At 39.8% G+C, this 18,827-nt stretch overlaps 1 protein-coding gene across 2 annotated transcripts in view; it reads left to right on the top strand.

Annotated features, from left to right (window-relative positions):
- The first annotated feature begins 210 nt into the window (after nt 1–210).
- GPR63 (G protein-coupled receptor 63) overlaps nt 211–18,827 on the top strand; it is a 29,140-nt gene continuing 10,523 nt past the window's right edge. The window contains exons 1-2 of one of the 2 annotated variants that reach the window (XM_036380620.1): nt 211–498; nt 16,071–16,156. The gene's annotated coding sequence lies outside the window, so the exon portion shown is untranslated. Of the gene's footprint in view, nt 499–1,047; nt 1,067–16,070; nt 16,157–18,827 lie in introns of those variants that run through there. The other variant, XM_054514345.1, reaches the window with a different exon arrangement.

Genomic DNA, 18,827 nt, shown 5'->3' with positions numbered 1-18,827 from the left:
CCGCTCCGCCGGGAAGCGCCCACGGCCCCCGGGGGCGGCGGGAGCCGCTCGGCCGGAGCGTGCGCGCGCCCCCGGGAGGCGGAGCCGCGGCGCGGGCGGGGCTCTGCGGCGGCGGCGGGCGGGACGGGGCGTGCTGCCGGCGGGCGGGCAGGGACGGACGGAGGGAAGCGGGGGAGGCGCTGGCTCGCCCGCCTGCTCCGCGGTCCGCCGGTTCCGCGGCGCTGCCCGGGCAGCAGAGCCGCCGCCGAAGCAAATGGGGAGGCGGCGCTGAGCGGGCTGCCCTCCGCGGGAATCGGTAGCCGAGGGCAGCGACGCGGCGGGCGAGCAATGCCCCTCACTTCTCTGCTTGCGCTGCCTTTCCTCCTTCTCCTCCCTGCTCCCGGCTCTGAAGCTTTTGTTTTCCCCGGCCGCTGTGATGGCAGGAAACTTCCCGGAGGGATGGGCTCAGGCCGGGCTTGTGCTGCGCCGGGCTCCGCAGGGCTCCGGCCACACCGTGAGGTGAGGCGAGGCGAGCGGCGGCGTCGCGCCGCGGCCGTTCCGCGGGACCGGCTGCTGCTCCGCCCGGCCGAGGGCGGCGGGACGGGCGGCGGGAGCGCGGAGAGAGTTGCGCTGGGGAGCGCCCGCGGCTGTGCCGCTTCCCCCGGCCGCGGTCCCACCACCGGGACCGCGTCCTAGCCCCGGGGATCCGTGCCCGTGGGCCAGGACTGCTCGGGGGTCGGCGCCCCGAGGAGGCTGCGTGGGCACCGGGCGTCTCTTCTCCCGGCGGAGCCGCCGGAGCCGTCGGCGGGCAGCGGGGGCAGGAGCGCTGCCGGAGCCGGGTGGGCGCGCTCGGCCGCGTCCGGGGCCCGTGGGGCCGCCTGTGGGGGGCTGCCTCCTCCCCCGGCGGCGGGCGGGGGCCGCGCTTCCGGCCGGGGCTCCGTCCCGGGAGGCGGCCGGGCTCCCACCACCCTGGCTCCCGCGACCTGCTCTCCGGGACACTGCCCAGAGGCACGGGGGAGCTGAATGCTTGCTGTCACCTGCTCATCTGGCTGCTGCTTCTGCTCAACTCTTGAGCCCGCCGGTGTCGGTACGGTGTGTGTGCGTGTCGCTCCTGCAAATAAGAAATAGAAACGCCTCGCTGGGTTTTGATTGTTTTTCATCTACTGAAAAGCGTATGTAGTTTTTGTTTGGGTGTGCCACATGATGTTCCAAACTTGTTTTGTGAAAGTCAAATGATACAGTACTGGTATAGATATATATAGATATGTATATATACATATATATGTATATAACAAAGCGTACAATAAACTTTTTCTTGTAAATTAACAAAAACACTTCTTCTTGTAAATTAACAAAAACACTTTTCGAAGGGAACAGTTGATTTACAGAAAAATACAGATAACGTAGGAATTTTCAATGGTCAGAGCCAGGCACGGCTGGAAAGTTTGATCTGTGCCCAAGAAGCTTGTTAAATAAAATTGTTTATCCTTACTGAAATGGATAATGAATGCTTAAGCAGTGGCAAATGGGTTTTACGTAACGCATTTTCTGTGGGATATATTGCACATTAGAGCAAAGGCGTCAGAGGCATCAGATTATGAAAAGGGCAGTTTTAAATAGACCATTTCAAGTTAACTGAAAATGTAAAGAAATGTCAAAGAAATTGTTTCAAGATTGGTAACATAGAATACCTGCATATTGTCAGGTGTCAAAAATGGGGTTTTTTGTTATCTGTTATAAAAGTGTATTCACCAATGTTGCTGTGGCTCCAGCGTAACAGTATAGACCCACTAGACATTCTTAGTCTACAGAAGCAAATTTGGTAATGACTAATAATTAGAAGTAGAGTAATTTCTAAATAACTTCCCTTTGAAATATCTACTGACAAATGATCAGCACTCTAAAGTACATTCTCTTAGCTGTTCTACCTTACTCCTTTGTTAGAAGAAGCCTTACTCTAAGAACATATTCTAAATGTATAAAACTTTTTTTTTGTTAAGTGAGAAAATAAATGAGACTCTGGAAATTACTAGTTCACATGCAGTGTCTGCCTACTCAGAGGAAACCGGAAGAAGGCAAGATGAGCTCTCCAAGTTTCTAATTTTCTTCTTGTGCGCTACAATGCGTAGGTGACTTTTGTCAGGTGCTGCTGATCAGGCATTGCTTGTGTGCTTCATCATTGCATCTGCCACTTCTAAAATATTCCTCTAGGAATAGTAGCACATAAAGCTTGGAGAGGCTGTGATTGCTTCTCTGCAGTTAATGGAATGCACCCAAGACCATTTTCTGGTTCTGAAGCTAAGTGCTGTAGGTTAGCCCTTGTCAATGCTGTTTAACTCTCTTGCCTTCCAGAACAGGAAATTTGCATGAGAGACCCGTAGCTGCCCTGTGTTAGAAGAATGCTGTGCTGGTGTGTGGCAGCTCAGCAGTCTGTGTGAATTTCATCTCCAGGGAGCGATTCCTGGCATTGCTGGGTTTACTGGTGTGGCCATAGTCTATCTGTAGCATTGTCTATCTGCAGGTAGCCTCCTTTAACTCTGTACTCAATGGTAGAGATTTAATTTCCCTGCATTGAGGATCTCTGGCACTATAAAATGCTGCTTTTCAGAGTCAGCTGCTTAGAAGTGCCAGGACTGCTTTCTTCCTTTTTTCTCTGCTTGTGCATGTGGTTGAAGATGGAGTAGGTGAAGGCTTGGTGGTTTTCCCACTTGTCCATAAGAGGCTTACATGACTTGTTCTGGTTGTCTGGGAATGTACTCCTAGGGCAATGCGTGTCCATAAGCAGTCCTGATGGCTAGATGTGAAGGTCCTTGGCCTGCAGTCACATGGAACTTCCATAATTATTTTGCTACAAGTAGCAAGTTGGGCAGAGCAAGTTGGGTTTGTTCTTTTTTTGGGTTTTTTTTTTAATGCTTCAAAGGATGTCAGACTTAGTTGTTAAAAATGAGGTGAGGCAAGAGGAAGTGTATCTAAGAAATACTGCTTGTAGTATCCAGAATTCAGGTCAAAAATTGTCAGATCATGCTGCCTCTCATAGACATATAAAATACTTTAATAGAATGGTGTACTTTTTATCTCTGTAATGTGTTGTCAACCTTTATCTTGCTAACCTAGATAGTAGCACAGTTTGGACTTGAATAGTGAAATTGCTTAACCATCTCATTTCCAGCTGAGGTTAATACTTAGATACTTATGTAAGCCTGAAGTATGTGATGGGACTGGGTTAATGCTCTAAAGTACTTTCCCAAACAGACAGCTTGGCACAGTCAAATTCCTGTTGATTTCATTATAATTAAACCTCATAAAATACAATTCTTAATATTGAGCTATTTCTGTGTGTAGTTTAGGAGAAAGGTGAACTATCTTTTTTTTCTCCTTGCCTGTATAAAAGCACTGTTTCAGTAAGGTGTAGTACACTTAAATAATGTTGGAGGTATCTGAGGAGTCCCACTGGCTTGAATGGCACTTTGAGAAATCTCTTGCATAACTGTAACCTAATTTACCTCAATCTAGATGTTTATTATACACAAGCTGTGTTTAAAAGAATATTATCAAGACCACATAAGCACAGAAGAGTTTAGAAATTTAAAGCTTTGAAGTAATGCTGATGTGGCCTGTGGGAACTGTGCCTTATACTATCTAGGACCCAGTTTTTTTCAGAATGCTTTGCACCTCGAATAAGGCAACCAAAATTAGTGACTGGTTATGACTTTTGCATCTCTCCTGGATTTTCTCCTCCTTGTAGTTACTAAAGCAAGGCTTGAATCATGTTGATGAAATGTAACATGGTGACATACAATAATTGTGAAGAAAGCAAGGTTTTGAACTCTTGTTTGTCTTGGTGACCTTCCAAAAGAAGATGGATTCTGTGTGGATAAGCAGAATTAAGTCACCTTGTTAAAGCCTATGTCACAGGGTTTAATTGAAGTCACAGGGTTTAACTGCTACTTCTCAAGTCTTCAGAGGTTGACTAATTTTTTAACATAATTTTTGGATGTAGTTTTGGGTGTAATTTTCTCAGTGCTTTTTTTTCCTTATCCCTAAAAGAAATAGAAGCAAAAGATGTATTTTTTTCCTGGGGTATCTTTGATAATTTCTGATATCATTAGCAAAGTGAGAACCTCTAAATGCCAGCTCAGCTGTAACTGTCTAAAATGTAGCGGTAGGTCACGATCCATAGGTGGATTGACAATTAAGAGAGATAGCAGCCTTTAGACATTTGTTATGAAATAACCCTCCTACTTTTTATGTAATGTAATATAACTGACTTGAAGCTTTGATGCCCAGTTCCAATTCTGTTGGCTGCCCATTCTGTGGGTGAGTCTGTCTGGTGACTTTACTGTTGTTTTCCCTGCAATATTCTACTTACCTTTTTCTTCCTGGGCAATCTTATTGCCCTGCTGCTTTCTACATTTTTCTGATACATCCTTTTCTTTGTTGGTTTAATAAATTGTAGTTGCTAGTCACTTCATGTGTCCAGTGTGACTATTTTGTCCTAATCTAGAGTGCAGCCCTGTAGTTGCATGGGTCAGGTGAGCTGGCCAAGCAGATCAGGTCTAGAAAACAAAGTGGAAACTGGCTTTCAGACCCAGTGCTTGGCTTTTGCAGGCTGTAGTGAGGAAATAATCACTCTATAACCTAGGTGAACTGAGGCTGTGGCACAGAACTACAGAATAACTGAGATTGGAAGAGACCTCTGGAGGTCATGTAGGCCACCTCTGCTCAGAGATGAGTCTGGTTGAAAGTTAAATGAGGTTGCTCAGGGTCTTGTCCACTTGAGTGTTGAAAATCACAAAGGATGGAAATTGTACAGTTTGTGTGAGTAACCTGTTCCAGTGTTTGACCACTGTCACTGAAGTTTTTTCCCTAAGGCCTAATTGAAGTTACCATACTGTAGCTTGTGTCAGTTGTCCTGGTCCTTTGCTATGAACCTCCAAAAGAATGAGGTTCTTGTGCTCTTAAAAGCAACAGATGTTTTTCTAATGCTTAATAGCTCACTTTCTGTTAGGAATATGGATAACTTTGGCCAAGTACATAAAAACCAATTCTGTTCCAGCCATGGTTGCACACCTTATTCAGAAACAGGCTGATCAAATCAGTTGGATTACTTTTTTGTTTATGGGGGCAAAATAAGTCTTTTGCTAGCCTTGCTTTTTGAATCAGATGAGATGTTTGGAATTTCTCCTTTCTCTCACATGACCGTGCATTGTATATTCCATCAGGTGACTACCTTATTGTGTGTAGTGAATAGATGCCAGTGGTTTAGGAGGTAAATTTAAATCTTCAAGCTGGACTTCTGAAACACAGCTTTGTCATCCTGTGATTTTTTTTTTCCACCTTATTAGCTGTATGGACCCCCTGCACAGCAAATTTAAACCCACTGACTACTTTTGAGGGCTCTGTTAGAAATGATCTACAGAGTACTACATTGACACTGAAGTAGTCTCAACTAGCCTTTCAGGCACAATCAGTGGGGAGAAAATGAGCCTGTTCAGAAAGTAGTTTATTCTACCTATGGCTCTATTATTTGCTCAGTGTCTCTCTGCTTTGTATCATTAGTCTCAATGGCTCTTAGCCTTTCTATCCAGCTATGTTAAGGCAAGGTTAATCCTTAGTGAGCGCCTTTCCAGTCCTTTATTTTCTTGTCATTGCTCAATATATGATCACATGTCTTACTTGCAGTCAATTCTGAATGCTTAATAATTAACCTCAATGTGTATTTCTTTTGTGGTGATGTTCATCTCTGTATCCTAGTTCTTCAGGAAAAGTTAAATTATCTTCATTACCCTACTGTCTTGTGCCCGTTATCCTGCCTTTCAAAAAGGCAAAAAGTGATGGGACGAGGGCAGAAAATTTCACAAACAAGCGGTTTTGATTGCTTTGAGCACAAGGGGAAAACTGTGCAACAAAGCAGAAGAAAAAACGTGTTTTTCATGCAAATTGTGAAATAATAATCCTATCTTTCTAATGCTATCTTAGAACTTCAAAACCTGCTACTACTTAGAAGTGGTTATTGCTACTCGTTTTCCACATCAGTAGTGTAGTTCATAAAATTATCCCTTTCAAAGGATTGTACAAGTTTCATTTTGTATAATGATAGAAAGAGACTGATATCTTGTGAAAAATAGAGATTACTTTCTTTTTGTCAAAGACTTGAAATGTAATTTGGAAACACATTATATATCTTGATTAAGTTCTTATTTTCAGTAGATGTTCCAACAAGCCTTTTATTACGTGATCATTTTGATTTTGACTCTTTTGTCAGTTGTCACTTCTGAATTTTCTCTAGACCATTTTCTTGAGTCTTACGTGAGACTTGTGTTTAAAAGCACTGTACATCATATACACATATTTTGATATTACTAACTATATGTGCATATGCTTTTGCATATATAGACTTCAAATAATGATTTAAAATTCATACCCAAATTTCCTGCGCTTCATCCTATTACCAAAATGACTTGAAGAACCAAAGAAAATCTCCAAACAAAAATCCAAACTTCCCACATCTAGCCAATGACACGTTATGAAATGTAGAAGAAATGAGTGTGGTGTATTTGTGCTTCCATTCACTCAACAGTGCACACATGCCCACTAGTACCCCAGACCTTCATATGCTTGAGTACTCTGGGAAAATCATGTGGCCTGCAGAGGAACTTCCTCTTTATTTTTGAAGCAAAATCAACTGAATTGCAGTAGGGCCTCCCACCACATGCCTCATTTCTGGTTTGAAGGGTTTGTGAGTTGGTAGAGCTGAGAAAAGCTAATTCTGTCCTTTACACAACTGAATTCATTCAGCATGTCTGCTCAAGCTCCAAGTGTGTCAGTTATGATAAGGAGGTGACATTTAAAAGAAATTTGGCAATATTTAATAATGACTCATAAGGCATGTTGAGAGTATTTATAACAGGGAGAAGTTGTACTATGCATTACTGATATTGGGACATCTGCATCTGCTGTCAGAAATTTCCATTGCATTTATTATGGCAATAGGGATGGGGTTGAGTGCATTTGCTGACTGAAGTTAGGAGTGTTTTCCCATCTCCATTCCATTCATTTTGATAAGAAGGCAATTTCCGACTGCATTCATCTTTTCTGGAGATATCAAATCAAAGCATGAAATCTCAGGTAATAGCACTTATGCTGTTAAACTGTTAGATCCAAATGAACTGGATTAAATGTGTTTTCAAGGCTGCCACAAATGATAGACTTGAAAAAGCATCTTCATGGTACAGTGCCAATATGGTGATATACTTCAAGCTATTTTCAGCAAGGCTGAAAATAAAATAGCCCTGGAATATTCTCTCTGGTTTTTCTGCACTGTTTGCAAAGTCTGTCTCTGTTCTTGGATATGTAGCTATTTGAATAAACAATCAGATTCTTTGTTTCTTGATGCCAGCATAAATGAGTGTGAATTAGGCATTGGTTCAGAGACTCACCTGTCGCTTTGGTGGTCTTCCAAGACTTCACGCTTCTGAAATGTTGGGAAAGATGGGTTATCTTGATTCAGTTACAGTGTTTGTGGGATCCTGGCAAGCTCCAGAGCACACTGAGGATCTCAGCATCTGAACTCCAGGGAGCGGGGCCTGGTGAATCACTCCTTGGGGAGGCTGGTGTCAGCTGTTGACAGGGCAATTTCTGCAGTTTGCTGAAACTACAGAATTGCAGAATGCACCTATTAAGTATTATGCTACTCTTATATGGAATCCTGAGTCAGATTTGCAGGCAGATGTGTGCAGACCATTATAGGTACCCAGAGGTGTTCATATACAGTACTGTTACAAAAGAAGAGTAATAAAATAGGTACATGAAATTATTTAGGTGAATTCACTTTCCAGAAATGCATGTTCTGTCTGACTGCTGAGTAAGCTTATGTGGTTACCTCAAAACTGTGTTGAATTAGGTGGGATCAGTCTCAGGCCTAGTAGGAAGAAAAGGAGGAGGGGGATGGTGTGTGTAAAACCAGCTGCTGGAAGGAAATGATTTAAAGGAAATGGAATTCCCTAAGGTCTGAGGTAGGGGCTTCATATTGATAAGCACTTACCAATTTTGTCACACATTCCCAAAAGGGCTACCCAGTTCAATGCTCAGCCTGCTCAAATCTCTCTTCATTGCTGTCAGCAGGTCAGCAATGAGGACTTGTGTGCCACCACTGTACAGCTGAGTCATGCAAAGTTATGAAGAACTGAAATGGTTCACTGCATGCCAGAGGTATTCTGTGGATTAAAGACTGGCTTGCTGTTGATGAGCCTTTGAGACAGAGGCAGTGGTGGTTCTATTCTACATAACTTTGCAAGGTTGAAGTTGCCAAATTCATGCAAAATGGTGTATGTTTAAGATGCATTCTGTGATTTTAAGTTGTATCCATTCATCTGTGATAGAAAGTCTGATGTTATCCAGTTTCATTGCGAAATTGCTAGTTACCATCCAGTTCTTCACCTGGATATCTTGAATATTTTCACCCTGTAATTTATACACCGTTACTGTTGTGGACTGGATTTTTAGTTTAGTTTGTATAGATGATGTTCATAGTTTTAGATGCAAAAAGTTGAAGAGTAAGTACTTCTAAGACAAGTGGCTTCTACTTTATAATGTGATCAACTTTCATCAGGAGTTTTTTGGCCATCACTAATGGCATTGCATCCTAAGTCTTGCAAATTACTTCTCTTTGAAAAATCTTAAGAGAACTGATTGACCAGGTGCAAGTCTAAAGGCCTCTTCAGCTGGACATGGTGAAACAAAGATGAAGTCTTTTCATTTCTGAAACTCTTGGTGGAAGATATTCTCAGTATGGGAACCAGCTTTTCAAACTAGAGCAGTGAGAACTTGTGTGTGTGTTTTAAGGACATTATTGCCTTTTCAGATTCATTTATATGCTCAGTAATCACGATGACTGTTTAAAATATAAATGGTTTTGAGCCTATTTCCGGTGTACGGGAGGATATGGTTTGAGAATTTAGCTTTCTGCAGCCAGATGGATTATAGTGTTGCTAAGGAAACAGACTATAAATGAAGTGGCAACTGGGTGTCCCTAGAATATCAGACTGCTTGAAGCTGGTATTTTAAATTCTTTTAGGTGGGTTGCTAGATGATGTGATGAGAAGTTAATTTCCTGTATTTTATGGTTCATTAATTTTCATTGCTTTATTAGTATTTACAAAAGGTACCTTAACTTCCCACTCACGCTACCTAGCATGTGGGTCACTGAACAAAAAATTGCTATGGGAATTAGAAAATGGACAGAAGCTGTACAGAGACACAGGTTCTAAAATAATAATTCAAACTACTGACTAGTGGATAGGTAACAGTGTATAAAGACCTGGCAGCAGTATGGTCTGACTGAAAAACTGATATAAGGAAGTGAGCTGAGTTGCTTCAGAGTACTTGGGAAAGAACAGAGCTTCTACAGACCTGGTGAAGTTACAGGTTTTGAACTTCATGTATAAACATATATATTATAGCTATTTGATACACATACATGAGGTTGCTCAGAGCAAGGGAATTGAGTTGTGGTTTTGATACTTGCTGTGCCCAAGAAAATACCTGGCTCTTTTTTTCCTAGTGCTTTTAATGAAAATGTATCAGATTTCCAGACCAGGGTTAATGACTGATACATCAGAGGTGGTGTTTTTGGTTTTTCTTTCCTTATCAGTGAAAAGGGCAAGCATACCTGAGCCATTCTAGCTAAGCATGCAGCTAATAGATAAAGACTTAAGTAAGCTGAGCCTGCAGGACAGACAGCAACCTCTCCTGTTGATAAGGTGGACTGGGAGGAGGACAGGCAATGGTTCAGTCTGTGGAGCTTCAGAAATTTGCCTTAGCTACTTCTGTAATAAAAAGGTCTTGAGAGCTCTTGATAAGACTGAAAATGGTGAGCCTGCAGGACAGACAGCAACCTCTCCTGTTGATAAGGTGGACTGGGAGGAGGACAGGCAATGGTTCAGTCTGTGGAGCTTCAGAAATTTGCCTTAGCTACTTCTGTAATAAAAAGGTCTTGAGAGCTCTTGATAAGACTGAAAATGGTAAGAACTTGCCAAGCAAAGATAGTTTGTAAGCTAAATATGAAGTGGAAGGCTAAGGAAGGTTTTCAAGTATGTACAGGTGGTTGGTAGAATTTCCATTCTATGTGTTGTGAATTGAAATTAAACTGTTTCCAATAAAACACATTCTTGAAAATGTGTCTTTGTTCCAGCACTGTAAAACCTTCTCAACATGCAGCATATGAACTGTTATTTAGAGTACATTTGAGAGAACTGTTTCTGGTCTTTTCTGCCAGGTAGGCAACAGAGGTCTTTGTGGAGATGGCATTAAAGCACTATAACTTTTCCCTCCGTGATTGTCAAATGACTGGATTTATTGGGTTTGTACTGACAACTGAGTGCTGTCAGTTTGCATACAGATCAGGATCTGCCACTGTCTTTTCACTGGAACAGTTGCTAGGCACAGACTAGAATTTCATGGCATGTAAATCATGACCTTTCCTCTAAAATCACGCCTTTGCTGAGGGGCTTTGGAACTGAGCAGGTTTAATTGTCCTGGTGGCTGGTTGCTCCTGATACCTTGAATCTTCCTGTGTCACTCTCTCTGTGCTCATTGTGTGGTGGAAGGAGCAGTAGGACCCATGAGAAAGGTGTCAATAAAGAGGTTTTTTTCTTTTTTTCTCCTGAGCTGGAAATACAGGAGAAGCATCACTTCTGATTTTATGTGAGTTGGTTTTGGATGTCTTAGGCTGAATAATGTTAATTTCAGCAGTATCATTATGGTCTGTAAAGAGGTTTACAGAGAGCATAGAGACAAGGGTTTCGTTTTCTGGTCTCATGGCAGATGTCATTGCACTTGTTTTCCTATAAGTCATGCCTATAACTTTGAGTTATTTCTAACTTTTGTGTGTTTTAAAAGGTTGGTACAACTCCCTTGGTCTGAATTCTTCAGCTGTTACTGAGTAGCTGTAATTAAATTAGAAATTATATGTTACAATTATATGTTACATTTATGCTATTCAGAGCCATTCTGGTTGCAGGATGATAAATTCCATACGGTACTTTCTCAGGTTCAATTTCATGTCTAAAGAGAGACTGAATAAACTTCTCTGTAACAGAAGAAACATTGTTATTATTTGCAAAATTCATTAGTTGAGCATATTTAAACAGCCTTTGGTTGAGTATGGAAATATGATATTTAGCTACCAAAGTGGAAGACAACAGGAATTAATGGATTACACCTTTCTGGTAAGGTAATACTTTGTAGGTTGGAGGGATTTGGGAGGTTTTAATTTTTCAGTGGTTTGTTTTTGTTTTTTGTTGTTGTTGTTTTGTTTGTTTGTTTTGTTTGTTTGGGTTTTTTGGTTTTTTTTGTTGTTGTTGTTGGGGGTTTTTTGTTTTGTTTTGTTTTTTGGTTTTTTTTTTTGTTGGTTTTGTTCTTTTTGGAGGTATGTGTTTTTTCAGATTTTTGGTTTTTTATTTCTCTACTTTTAGTAGAGAAATAAAATAGTGTGAAAATCCCTAACTTACTACTGAAGGAGCTTTTCCATGGAAAAATAGCTTTCTTAAATATGAAGTTTGTGAACTCAGAACTGCTGTAACTATCTATAGAAGGCATTTGATTTGGTCTTCTGTTTGCTTAAAAGGTCCCAAGTAGCACAGAACTAATTAGTAGTACAGAGTCCATTTGATTAACTGTTAATTTATTTGTAACAAGGGATTATAAGGTACTTTAAAAATCATTCCTAGAAAGGATTTGAATTCTTCAGTTGATATTTGTTTATGTTGCATTTTTATGATTAAAAAGCCTGGAAAAAATTGAAGTACTGATCTCTTGTATTGCATGAAAAAAAAAGTGTGCTTTAAAAATCATTAGACTAGCTCATTTAAATGTTTTTGGCTTGCAAATGTAATCAATTTTTTTATCTCTTTGGGATATATATTACAAGCCCTGCTTGTTGGGTCTGAACAGAAATTATTAGTGCCTGCATTGCATAGGGTCTGAATGTCTGCAATAGGTCATCTCACCCTGAGAGGTGTCCAGATGGGAACTCTTAATTTAACTCTCTTTTAATTCCTAGCATGAATAGATTTCTGACTAGGATTGTATCTCCAAAATAGCTGCTGTCTTAAAAGTTTTATTCCAGTTGGCTGACATGACCCAAAAATAATTCTGAAGCTATCAAATGAGATGACACAGATAACTATCAATAATTTGATTGTTTACTTATTCTCCGTTTCTGTATTAGGAAAAATAAGTTACTATTGTAACATGCAGCTGATTTTTAATAGACTAATTTAGTCTAAAAGCAAAGTATAGGGTAAATCTGGGGAAAGAATCAGAGGAACCTTATGACTTACATGATTTTTTGTATTAAACATTTTATGTTTGTCTTTGGTTGAATAGAGGCGATAATAACTATTGGAAATATATGCACATGTGTGTATATGTATGAGAAGAAAGGTTATAATATAAATAGGCATATAAAGTAAATCTTTGCTTAGTTCTCAGCTGAATCTTGCCATTGCAGCCTTTGAGCACTCCCAGAGCAGAATGCTGTGAGTGGGAGTCGCCTCATTTAACTTGCTACCAGCATCTCTTCCATGGGAGCCAAGAAGTGAGATCCATAACACCTGTATTGCAGCAGCAGGATCCTGGGCAGGCACAGAACTTGGCTCTAGCATGGCCTGCATCCCTGAGGGAAAAGCAGAAGCAGGGCTGATGGCTTTGCTCTGGGAGCTAAATCAAATCCCAGGAATTTGTGAGCAGCACACTGTGTGAAGATTGCACACATCTGGCCATTCTAATCACTTTTTCATTAGCATCCCTGCATCTTTTCATAAAGAGATGAATTTTTGTTAAAATAAATTTTGTTTCACAAGCAGGTATGTTTCTGTGGGAGATACAGCTTAAATTCCACCAGTGTATAGTTCTGCTGCTGGCATTACCATTTTTATAGGCTGAGTTTTGTAAGCCCTTGCTTACAAAAGAAGAGAGTGTGCTAACAGCTGTTGTCCAAACTACTGACAGAAAAATTCATCTTCCCCTGATTTTAGCAGAAGGCAATGCAATAGTGTATGCTGGGTATACTGGGGCACTACAGAGGAAGTAAGAATGATGTAATGCAAAGAGCCTTTAGATCTTTACCTTAAGGTATATGAAGGTGAAACATTTTCACAGAGCTCAGAGAATATAGTGGAGAAGTTTCTGTAGTTGAAAAGCCAAAATAGCCTTAGGACAACTCTCTTAAAGCTTTTTGACTTGAAGCAGACTTTTTTACTTGCTTATTATCTTCTCATGGACTGACTCTTTTGTGAAGGAAGTAAGCTTTCAGAATTTCATTTCATTGTTGCCTGTGGTTTGACTTAGTATCCCAAGAAAATGTTAGAAAAATTTGATAAAATATGGCTATAGACTAGGCATGAAGAGACATAGAGAATTGTCAGTAAAGTATGTAACAAAATTACAACTCACTTGAAAAGCAATTTCATAATATTTCTGATCTTCTCTAGGCTCTTGCTAAGTCTTTATTGTAATCTGGGTATTTGTGGGGAACACCTTAAAGTTTAATTATGTGTAAGATCTTTGTGATTTTAGTTCCACTATTTCAGTTTTTTGTAAATGACAGCTCCTGATTTGGGGAATCAAAGGTGCAGATTTTTCTATGATCATCTGTAAGTACAGGTTTTGCACCATTCTTGCTTGTGGCACGGGACTGACTGTTAAATTAAAATATCTCTTAGTATGTAGAATCTAAATCTACATCTTAAGCTTTGGTCTGTGTTCCCCAGCATCTCAGAGCTTCAGGCCAGAAATGTGAAGCTTTTAAATTTGCTTGCCAGGGTCAGTTTTAGTTCAGTTTATTCCTTCTGCTTTGGGACTGGGGAGCTGGGTTCAGGAATGAGTGAATGAAGAAGGAAAAGGTCAGGACTACCCTTTCAGCAGCTCTGCCAGGTCTAAATGCTGATATCATCAAGGTTGTAATTCCACAGGTGGAGCTCTTGGCAGGGTCAGGTATCCTTGCACTCAAATTTCATGAAGGGTTACAAAGCTTTTCCCCTCTGTTCTTAGAAAAAAGCCTGATTAGTAATTTGTAATGGAGTGGAAAAAAGAGAATTTCATTACGAAACAGTTTTAACCCCTAACTGTCAACAGAAAACTACCCAAAGCAGTCTTGCCCAGCAAGTTCTGCAATGTACTCTAATTTAATAAAATTTTCCAGATTTACTTTGGAAAAGTACTTCTGTTTTTTTCTTCTTGGAGGTTAGAAGTGAAAGAATTTCATCACAGTGTTTCAGATACTAGTCTAAATTGATTTTAAAGATACTTTTATTTTAGTGAGAGTTAGGAATATTTTCTGTGATCATATAAGTAGAGATTGGAAATGACTCTTGTGTCAGAGGATATGCTTGTCTGGTGGGAAGATCTTACAGGTTATTGAGGTATTTAATCTTGTCCAGGCTCCCAGTAGTTTTCTGCCTCCTTGTAGACCTATTCACTTCTTTGACACTTCAAAAAGCAGAAGAGGGAAAATTACCAGTTTATATTACTTACCTCACTAAAGAGGGAACAAACCAAATGGAGAAAGTCTATAATAATCCAATGGCTGCATTTTATCTCTTTTATACAGAGGTATATCTGGGAATTGTTTTCCTTCCCTCTTTGTTCTGTGGAATAAATGCAAAGACCAAATTTTTGTGCTCATGGAAAACAACTTGTATTTGTAGATTATCAGAAAAATCTTTTTGACACCAGCTTCCCTTGTGGCTAGATAATGTGTTCTGCAGAAGGCAGATGTCTCAGCAGACTCCAGTCTGGCAAATCAAGCCTTATGTTTTGGGTGTTGGAAGTCCATGTTGAGTTGGCTGCAGATACAGAAACTCAGCACTGAGTAATTGCAGGGGTCAATACATTATGGAAGGTCTTGGAGTGCAGCTTGTTACTGCTTCCCTTGCTGAAGGCCATTGTAAACTCATTGGCTGGTTTGTCCTTCAGCCCCTGTGTGCATCATTTATTTAGAAATCTGTTCCTGAAGGATCCTGGTATCTTTTGTTCCAGTGTGGAGGTGACTTGGAGATGTTCCTAGCTTATTCTTGCAGAAATTAAAAGTTGTGTAGCCTTTTAAAAGCAAGCATATAAAGTGTCTCATATATTTTTTATTTATACATATATATATCTATATATATATAAAGATGTAGATAGATACAGATTTCAATATCTAGATATAGATATATAGATATTTATAAATTAATTAGGTCACTTAAAACTATTAGTGTGACATAAACTCAGTTTTCAAGGCTCACTGAAAATTTATGGCTTTCGTCTAAGAGTTTAAGGAAAAGCTACCTCGAAAATTGACATTCTCAGATAAGAACTGATGATATCTGATGATAACTGATTCTGTCATGAACTCGTGATAAAATATGCAGCTTTTTAGCTATGTTAGGTCCAGTTTGCAGAAATAATTTAGCTATCTGAGGTATATTAGCAGTGTGATGATGATTGATTGGTAAAATCATGCATAAAGGAAGTGCTGAGATCCTGCATTGAAACTTTAATGATTTATTCTTCTCTTTAGACCTGTTTTCTTGTCTTTTGTCCAATGCTGTTATCTTTGCTGTTTGGGGAAAATTTATTTGTCTTCTTTATGATGCTCAGTAGTAGATTTAAATGTTATTGTTTTGAGCTCCTTTAGGGATTTAAAGATCAGGATCCTGATGGTTAAGGGTAAGAATTTATTTTGATAGATGCAGTAAGACTTACAGCAGCTGGCTGCTGTGTGCTTGTCTACAAGTGAAATAAACATAGCTGAATGAGTCCTGAAACAACATGTTACTCCAGCCCTGACAGATCCTAGTATGAAATGGTGAGATTGTTACCATCCATAGATGACATAGCTGAGGATTTCTTTGGTTTGATGAAACTTTGATGCCTTAGTACCTTCTGCCAGAAAGGGGGCATGCAGTCTGCCTTCTGTCAAGAGACACAAAATATTCTACTTCTCCCAATAAAAATAAAGTTTTGTTAAAGGAAAAATTTTGCTATTTTGCTCTTGTCCTGCCTTGAATGTGAATGTCACTTTTGTATTCTTTTTTTTTTTTTTTTTTTAGGTTATTCGGGAAGAGAATAATTAGCTGAACAAAACAGCACAAGATGACTTATGATTCCTGTTCTTCATGGGAGCCTGTCTGGATTGGTATGCTTTGAGTTTTTTGTGTGGAGTTGTTTTGGGGTTGTTTTTTTTTTTTTGCTACGCTGACACACAGTGATTACATGTATAATTCAAAGATTCACTTGGAATTTAGGAAGCTTTCAACCAACTTGTTAGTTGCATGTTAATAACTGGGTGGAGACTATGAATGTTTTTAGTATGTTTTCAAAAATGTTCAGTGTTTACTCAAGGTACTACAGTACTCGCTCAGCTCTTCATCATGATGATGGTTAATGTGACCATTGAACTGGTGGAAAAGTTAGAAATCAGGGGAAATATGACAGAACTAGAAATGAACCTAGAACTGCCCAAGTCCTTTCACATGATCTGCAAACTGAGAACATGATTTTTCCTGAGAGCTAAGAAAACAGAATTATTTTTTACGTTTTGAATATTTGTGGTTTACAGTAGTGATAATGATTACCATGACTAACGTTTCTTGACAGTTAATGGCTCTCTGAATGAAGGTCATAAGGAAATATCATCGAGAGACCAATTAGTTGTACTAAATGACCCAAGGCAGAGGTGACTGTTTCCCACAGTACTTTCCCATGAAAATTGCCACAGCAGTGTTTATAGAGTGGAAAAAAGAACAATTTCCTAAATTAAAGTAATGCCTCTTGTGAATAGTTTTATGGGTCATCTGCTCATGCAGTGTAGTTGATTAGTTTCAATTTAGGTTATATGTAAATAGGTATTAAAACTGAAAACTGCTGGTTTCTTTTAGGTGAGTAAGAACATCGTCCCTGCTGCTTTGTGCTCTGACTCATTCTTTTCACTGGTGTTAGCAGAAAGGATTCCATTGTGACATGTTCCTGCCTCTGCTTAATTGCAAGGGAAGCAATGCTTGATTCGTATTTAGAGGGCTGTGTCCTGGGCTTATTTGTACAATAATGTGGTGTCAGAGAGCACATACTTGAGTATTTTTCTCATGGCACATAAATTCTCTTGAAAATAAAATAAGCCCATGTCCTTCATGCTTATTTTTACTGTTTTTCCCCTAAGAATATTTTGTTTTTTAAATGTTTTTTATGTTGTAAAAAATATTTCTTTGCCGAAGTTTGCCTGTAAAATAAAACCATTAATAGTAGCTATAAAGCATGCAGAAGCTTCTGGGACCACTTAAAATATCCCAAAGAAATAGGATCACTGTACCAGGCTGTGCTGATTTCAGGTTTCTGAATTATTTTTGTGTGCTGGATGAAATCGTGGTGGTGGTCAGTATTGCCAAAATATGCTTGATTTTAGCAGACAAATTTATGAAGTCACTGAACATTTTGGCAGCTGTTCATAGTGTGTTCTGATCTGCGTTAAACTTCACCTGTTATTACAACACTGTTATGTTCCCTCTTTTATCTTTCTTGGAGTTCCTGGCTTTGACTGATGTCAGTTTTGCATATAACATATAATCTTTTATTTCCAGTTGAGCATGCTATCCAGATTTTGAACAGGAACCTTTTAGCTTCTAAAGCTGTTATAAACAGACCCAGTTCTAGCAATAATTATATTTGATGAATGGAATTTGTGTGTTATTTAGCTTTAAGTATGTACTTCATTGAAATAATTGTGTCTATTATGTTCCATAAAAAGAAAGTTGTATATGAGTGAGAACCTTGCTTGAGAGAAAATGTGCATACACAGTGAATTTCAGCACTGAAATTGAAAAAAGTGATTGTATGAAGCATTTTTGCATCTGAAAAGAATCTGTGAGAGTACATGTTCCAAAAGTGAGAATGCTGGGACAAAAAGGTGCCTATCTGCCTCTTGCTTGAGTACCTGGCCATCAGTAGACTTACCCATTTAAACTATCAAAGCATGGTTGTCTTTTACAAGCTGTGTGATTACCATTCAGCAAGGACTGGGGCTTTGAAATTACAAGATCTGCCTTTCTCAAAGAGTGAGTGAGGACTGAAGTGCTGTCGCTTGAAATTGTCTTATTGGTTTCTTTCATCTTATATTTCTATCTTTACATAATTTTGGAAAAGTTGGAAGGGTAGGAAGAAGGGTAGTTATTATATAGTATATATTATATAGTTATTATATATTATAGGGTGTTTAATAATCATGTACATGCTCATGGAAGAAGGCCTTTAAGTAGGGAGAAAAAAAAAAGGGAGAAAAATTTTTATGTGCTGGCAACAGAAGGGAACCTCTTGAGTTTACTGGCTGAATTGGTCAGTCACTTTGATGAAGGATGATAGCCGAGAAAGAGCATTGCCTGCAGGTTAAATAAATGTAAATCCAAACCAGTATCTGAACATGCTGATTCTGTGTGCACTGCACACAGATATTTCTTCCTCAGAGTGATAAACAGAGCCTGGAGAATGGTGGCTGCTGGAAGCCATCAGGAAGGAAGGAGCACAGGAGCAACACAGGATCCAAAGCCTGCAGTTCTCTTCCTAGGTTAGGTGTCTTCTTTGCAAGAGCTGATCAGTGCTCACTCTCTCATCCTTCTTGAAAAGATAGGGCTGATGACTTATACAACAGCCCAATGGCTGGTGCTCTTTCCACTTTAGGCATTAGGCTGGGTCCAGGCAGCAGCTTGGATGAGGTCATTGTCCTCCTCTTCTCTTAATGCTGCATGGAGAAACGTGCAAACATCACACAGAGGGGACAAAGCACAAAAGGGAATGTAGCTATTTGCACAGAGAGCTGG

The sequence above is a fragment of the Molothrus ater genome, chromosome 3, assembly GCF_012460135.2.
Source record: "Molothrus ater isolate BHLD 08-10-18 breed brown headed cowbird chromosome 3, BPBGC_Mater_1.1, whole genome shotgun sequence".
In the NCBI taxonomy this organism is placed as follows: Eukaryota; Metazoa; Chordata; class Aves; order Passeriformes; family Icteridae; genus Molothrus; species Molothrus ater.
This window is presented reverse-complemented; position numbering and strand designations above follow the sequence as displayed.